At 33.3% G+C, this 7,582-nt stretch overlaps 1 pseudogene; it reads right to left on the reverse strand.

Annotated features, from left to right (window-relative positions):
• Positions 1–611: 611 nt before the first annotated feature.
• LOC119542743 lies at positions 612–4,187 on the reverse strand (annotated as a pseudogene).
• Positions 4,188–7,582: the final 3,395 nt, after the last annotated feature.

Genomic DNA, 7,582 nt, shown 5'->3' on the forward strand with positions numbered 1-7,582 from the left:
TCAAAAATAATCCTTTTGCTTTTGTGCATAAAAGTTATTGCTGAACCTGGCCCTTAGTCCACAGACTGCAGCCTCCACCCTCCTTATTTTCTCTTGACATTATTATGTACTGTTTGCCTTTTTATTGATTCATAGACACATCTCATATATTTATGTTACTAACCATTTCTTATTAACTGTGCCACCAACCTATTATTTAATGACAATAATTAATTATTTAAATTTCATCATTTTACTCTTGATATTTTAAAGTTTGTTATTTAATTCTATCATTTTTAAAATGGAAGCAGGAATTCATGTTTTTCTTAAGAATTAGTTCTCCACACTAATATTATAAAATCCTCTGGGAAAACCATCTAAAAGAAGGGAAAGTGTGATTAAATCATGATAGGCTCTGATTAAAGGAGTAAAAGTTATGTATTTTGTTTACCACAGAGCATTATTCAATAATTAATTATTCAATAAATGAATTGATGGCGGAATGATTAAATGGATTAAATGGATATGTGGTCAACCTGATTGCTCTAGAAGCTATGGGATTACAAAGTTAGTTATCCTCTTTAGGAAAAACATTTGCATTTTTTAACCTGATTTGTTAACTTAGGTATGCTTTACCTTGAAAGAAATGCAATTTTTTTTGAGTGAGTAATTAAAGGCTTCTTTAAGTTGCTCAGAGTATATATGAAAGGATTCAACATTGATGATATGGAAGAAATAAGTACTGACACCCTTTATTAATTCTTACCATGTCTTTTGCAGATGGTTTGATGTAAATGAAGATGCAGCTACCATAGGAGATGGATACCAGAGTCATGTGGGAACAACAGATTGAAAAGCCCTTTTTCCTTTGTTGAACAGAAGGAAATTTTTATAATTGTCTTTACGATATATATATGTAGGAGGGAATCACACATACGAGAGTGATGATGAAGGTCAGTACTGCAAAAGCTACAACCATTTACTCCGTTAACCGTGTGTCTGAGCATGATATTTTCAGGATAGGAGATGCATCACAGCCAAAATGATCAATGACATTAGAGTCAAAGAATTCCAAATGAAGATCTAAGCTAAGTGGTGGGAGGAAAATCACAAACGCTGCCAGCCAACAGCAGATAATCATTGTTTTGCACACTTTTTTTCTCATAATCATCATGTAATGCAAGGGTTTGCAGATAGCCACATAGCGATAATATTACATGATGGCCAAAAGAAAAAATTCAATTACCCCAAAAAGATCTGTCAAAAAAGTTGAATGGCACATGCATTATAGGTAATTGTTCTGTCCCCAGTTGAGAAACTGTACAGGAATCTTGGAACACAGGCTGGTGTAAATGAGATTTCTAAGAAAGAGAAATTCTGGAGGAAAAAATACATGGGGGTTTTAAGGTGGGGATCCACCAAGGTGAGGGTAATGATGGTCAGGTTTCCAGTCACACTCTACATATAGGTGATAAATAGAAAAATAAAAAGCAAAACCTGAAGCTGAGGCTTTTCTGTCAGTCTCAGAATGATGAATACTGTTATTGCTTATGGTTCCTCATTAATGACTTCTAGCTTAAGCCAAACCTACATATAAATGTTACAGAGATTTGGACTGCAGAAATCCATGACAAAATCAGCTAATGATGAGCACTCTCTTATCCAACATCCATGAGTTTTATCTGTTAACCTGAGGAATACATTTTTTCGTAGTGATCTAACCTCTCCTGATCTGCTTATACAGAATGACCAAATGAGACTATTAATACATTTTTGGCTTATAGTTTACCTTTTCCTTTATTAACTCTCCTATAATTGCTTTTATTGAATTTAATTTTTGACCTGCTACCTTGAGTTGTGTATTTTCATTTGGTTACATTAAATTTATTTTTCATATTATATTCTCCATCCTGTTTATATGCTGCCAACCATTTTTCTCCAACATATGAACCAAATTTAGCTTCATTCTTTTGCTTGAATATTTGGGGACTATTAAAATTTGAAAATAAAGTTTCAGCAAGAACTCAAACAAGGCATTTCAATTATCTCTGCTATATGTTTGTTTGTTTCTGGATTGTTTTTCAATTATTGGTTGTCTATTGTAAGGTTAAAACACGCTATGAAGCTACAACATTCAAATCTGTAATATCACATGGCACTTCTAAGCTTTACTACCTACATCTTATATCTACACATAGGACAACACTGCATAGTACAATCTGATGATTTTGCTGTTTTTTTTAAATCACATTTTGAGGCAATGTTACATACAACGAACTCATCATTGAAGAATATTATACTTTCATGTTTTCAGTTAGTTTTGCTCAGATTGACACACATCTGTATGATATATTATTGTACTACAGTACCTGGAAGAAAAAGTCAAGACTAAGGTTGCTAACTATCTTCACCATTACTGCATTCTCTCCCTTCTTATTTCCTTCAAGTTCACACTCTTTGCTTCTGTTTCTATATCATGCTTTCATTTCTCAACCTGTTACTAACTTTTAATCTCATCAGTCTTTTAAACTGCTCCATCATGCATCTTCATATTACTTAACACAGTATAATCATAAGAGTGACAAATGCTTAAAAGTTTCTTGCCATGTTCCAGCACTGCTTTAAAAGTATTACATATATAATTCATGTAATCCTTAGGACAACCTGCAGGATAGAGGGGTACGTTAAATCTATTTTGTAAGTGAGAAAATGAGGCACAGAGAGGTCAATTAACGTGTCCACTGCTTCCTAGGTAGTATGGGCCAGATAGGGAGACTCCAGAGTTCCAGCTCTTAATCACTGCAATCTGATTGTTGTTGCATATTTACCTGAATCTTTTGGTTTAGTGAAAACAGTCTTTATTGGCACTTAAAATTGTAAAGGTAGAATTACTGTGAGGGCCAATTTCATGTGTCCACTTGGCTAGGTTCTTGTATCCAGTTGTTTGGTCAAGCAAGCAGTGACCTGATTGTGTAAAGGTATTTTGTAGATGGGTTTGCATCTATAGTCGGTTGTTTGCATGTACAACTGATTCCATGTACAATCAACAAAGGAGATTGCCTTCAGCAATGAAAAAATGTCTTTCTCTCTTTTTTCTAATCTTTTTTCTAATTTGGCGAGCACTGCTTTCTGCCACCATAGCCCCGACATACATGGTGAAGTCTCTGTGGTAGAAAGAGACACCATCATAGGACAGGAATACTAATCTAGGCTCATGGTAGATAAAGCTTGATAGAAAGCTAGGATCTTCTTGAGCAATGCAGTATCAGTAGGTGACTGTAGCTCACACTGAGAAACTTCTGCCTGTTACCCTTTTCTCACAATATCAAGGCACCATTCAGGAATGTCCTTGGTATTAAATTCACCTTTGCTCACAGCACAAGTGGAGTTCATCATCCTCAATTATCAATGTATTGATTTTACCTGAATCCAGTTTTACATAAATATTAAACATTTAATAATCTTTTCATATTCAAATTGACTAATTTATGCTTTATGTATTTAATTCCTAACAACATTTTAATTTTGCACAAGATGAGGAATGAATAATAAAATCTCAGTCTAGTGTTGATGTGTGTGCACGTATAGATTTGGGGGTGGGAATGAGATTTTGCTTCTGAAATGTCTTCAAAGCAGGTCTGGTTATGATTTCTGGAGCCATCACTCTAGAAAAAAATACATGTATCTAAAAAATGACTTGGGTCTTTTCATCAAATGCTAACACTAGTATTAAACATTTTGATTATTAAGTCTTACCCTTCACTTAAAGAGAGATCTATATCATGCCATTCCCACCTACCCCACCCCCGTTAGTATGTATGCATACAATGAAAATAACTGAAGTAGCAAATATTTTCATACTTACCCTCAAAGCATAAAGTTATTTCATTGCACCTGTTGACAATTTCTTTACAATGGTCATAATGTGACACAATTTGAACAGGAATATGCCAGTGGAGTCAGTGAATGCTGTTTTCTCAGAGAACCACACTCAGCCAGAAGGGCCCTGGAAATTCCCAGAACCCTTCCATGTCATACAGAGTTTGTTCCATGAGAGGGATTCTGCCATTTTAAACCAAGAAGATACATTACTATTCTCTTGTCAGTTAAAATAAAGGAATGCCTAAACAAAGGGCTGGGGATATCATGAGCTATTGCATGGTTCTGCACTTACCAGTCAGGAAAACATATTCAGCACTAAACATCATAGTTATTTACTTTATATATTCCATCTATAATAGAACCAATAAAGTCAACAAACAAAAGAGTCCTTAGTGACCCAGATTTAGAAGTTACTATGGGATCTTCCATATAATCAGCTTTGGCAATCAACCTTACACAGGCAGCAGTAGGGGCGGTGACTTTAATTGCAGCAATAACATCAGACACACTGCAATGGTGGTGGACAACAAAAGTCAAATGATAAAGTGTCTGTCATTCTTCTTCTATTAACTAAGGCAATGGAAATTGCATAAAACACCTTGATCTATTTTTGTTTTCAATAAGTAACTCATGAATATTATGAAAATATGAAGATTAAAAAGGAAAAAAAATCAGAGATAGCCATTGTAGATTTTTAATTAAGATGTCAGAGATTATCACAGTAAACATAAATGTGTAAGAAAACTGACAACAAATGTTCTGTCATCCACCATTTTTATCCAATGTATTATGGTTATCTTAAATTATCAATATATAGAGATATTCTATTCATTTTTAAGACTGAATGTCATAGAATTTTGATCTAATTTTGGTAATAAGTACCACCAATTTCTTCTTTGTAGTAAAACATACTGCTATAAGAGTTTTTATACCTTTGCATATGTGACTGGATATAAGCCAGACTATTTCCTCAGCATGAATTCTTAATTGTAGGTAAAAAAGTTTTCACATTGATGTGTATTTTGACATATACTTCCCATCATATATGTTATCAAAGTATGTATTTGATTCAAAGTAGAGTACCATTGTACCCCCCCGTAAACTAAACCTAGATATTGTTTTTCTTTTCAATTCTATTAACTCTATATTTTTTGTATCTGGTCAAATATACTTCCCACTTTTAAATGAAATTTTATTTATAGTATTTTATGATATGTAAAACTTTTATTTTGTATAGTAAGAATTATCAATATTTTTATAATCTGATATTATGCTTATTTTGACTTTTAAAATCTAAACAGATGTAAGTATATGTCAATTATTTTCATGCCCACTCTTGTTTAATTTTTACATCTTTAGTCTATTTAGAATTTTTTCTTGTGCAAGGGATGAAGCAGCATCAAACATTTTTTCTTTGCTCAAATCATGGTTAGGTCCACATTTACTTAAAATAAAACCGTTTTCATACAAAAACTGTATAAAAATATTACAGCTATTTGAGGACTTTGTATTTGATTCTGTTGATTCATTTTTTAATCCTTGCATAAAATAGAGCATTTTGTTCACTGTACTTTTGTAACACACAATTACACTCATTAAGGCAAATATCCCTTTATTTTCCTTTAAATAAAATTTCATGGTCTTTATAGGATTAGCACGATAAAAATTCACAATCAGATTTTGATGGCAATTATGATATTTATAGAATAACATGAGGATGTCATCTTTACAATACTGAGTTTTCCCATTAACTAGTGATGTGAAGTCTTTTTCTCATTTTACTCAAGCCATTTCTTATGTGATGCAGTGGAGTTTAGAGTGTTTTTTAAGAGATCCACTCTTTTCTGATGCTTATTTCTAGGTACTTTTTACAATGTGAATTAAATTATTTTTCTATTTTGTTTTCTAAATTATTATCATTGATCTTAGGGAAACTATTTTTATTACTGTTGATTGTTTTATAGCAACTTTGCAAAACTGAATGTTTATTGAAGAAAGAAACTTTAGCAATATTCATATAATAACAGTTTATCATTTCATTCCCAATATTTTAGCCATATATTTTGAAACCTTTTGTGCTGGTTTGAATGTATTATGTCCCCCAGAAAAAGCCATATTCTTTGATGCAATCTTGTGGGGCAGACATATTAGTGGGGATTAAGTTGGAACATTTGGATTAGGCTGTTTGCATGGAAATGCACCCCACCCAACTGCGGGTGATGACTTTAATTGGATAATTTCCATGGGGGTGTTACCCCACCCATTTAGGGTGGGTCTAAATTAAATCACTAGAGCCACATAAATGAGCTGACAAACAGAAGGAACTCAGTGCAGCTGTGGGAGACATTTTGAAGTGGAGCCACAGTCAAGAGGGACACTTTGAAGATGCACAGAAGCTGAGAGAGGAACTGCAGATGATAGACAGTTTGAAGACGGCTATAGAAAGCAGACTCTTGCTCTAGAGAAGCTAAGAGAGGATGCCCCAAGAGCAACCGAGAGTGAAATTTTGAAGAGGAGCTGCAGCCTAGAGAGGAACATTCTGGGAGAAAGCCATGTTGAAACCAGAACTTGGAGCAGACACCAGCCACGTGACTTCCCAGCTAATCAGTTTTCTGGACACCATTGGCCATCCTCCAGTGAAGGTACCCTATTGTTGATGCCTTATCTTGGACACTTTATGGCCTTAAGACTGTAACTGTGTAACCAAATAAACCACCTTTATAAAAGCCAATCCATTTCTGGTGTTTTGCATCTTGGCAGCATTAGCAAACTAGAACACCTTTAAATAAAACTTTCAGAAAAATGTTGCAAATTAATTTCAATAATCACCACTCCTGTTTTGCTCCTGATTTGGGATTATGCTTTCACTCTTTCATCTAATTTAACTCTGTTGAGGAACATTATAATGTATTGTTTTTATATTTAAATGTTTTCTATTCAATTTTTTGACAGTAGACTTGAATTTGTTATCAATAGAAGTAAATAATACTTATTTAATTTATAAATGACTACATTAAGATGGTATTTTTATTTAATATATTAAAATTAAAAGATTAAGAAAAATATCTTTAAAAAAGTATGGTGGGATGAATAGATATCAAATCCTCAAACCTAACTAATGACCAAAATAAATAAAAAGCCAAGTGTATAGCAGTACAAGGAAAAAGTGTATTTTCATTTGATACAACTTGAAAATATTATCCACAGGTAGTATATGAATAGCTCATATACTAACATCTCTAGCAGCAATAATTATCCATTCAGCAAATATTCAGGGAGTATTCCACTGTGAGCAAGGTATTGTTTTATGTTCTGGAAATACAGCACTGAGTTTAAATACATTTTAAAATATGCTCTCATTCATCTTCATATTATAGAAAGAAAAATTTGATTATGAAAATAAAAAAATTGATATATCTCAGATGGTGATGTTTACACATATGGGAATTAAGGTGAATTAAATGGTGATAGGTGTGCATTTTTAACTAGGGTAATTATAGAATGTGGTGTAGGGGACTAGGTCAGTGGAAAAAAATTCTTAACTCTCCTTAATATAGCCCAAATACAGAAGAAAGAAATATATAGAATGAATGTGATTGGGTGACTAAAGTTAATAGGTAGTCTTGGGAGACAGTGCAGTCAGCAAGATGGAGGATTAAGACAAACACAAGGATCCCCATCTATAGAAATATCAAAGGAAAGGAAAGGAAAGGAATAAGCA

Source organism: Choloepus didactylus, chromosome 8 (assembly GCF_015220235.1).
Source record: "Choloepus didactylus isolate mChoDid1 chromosome 8, mChoDid1.pri, whole genome shotgun sequence".
NCBI classification, from domain to species: Eukaryota; Metazoa; Chordata; class Mammalia; order Pilosa; family Megalonychidae; genus Choloepus; species Choloepus didactylus.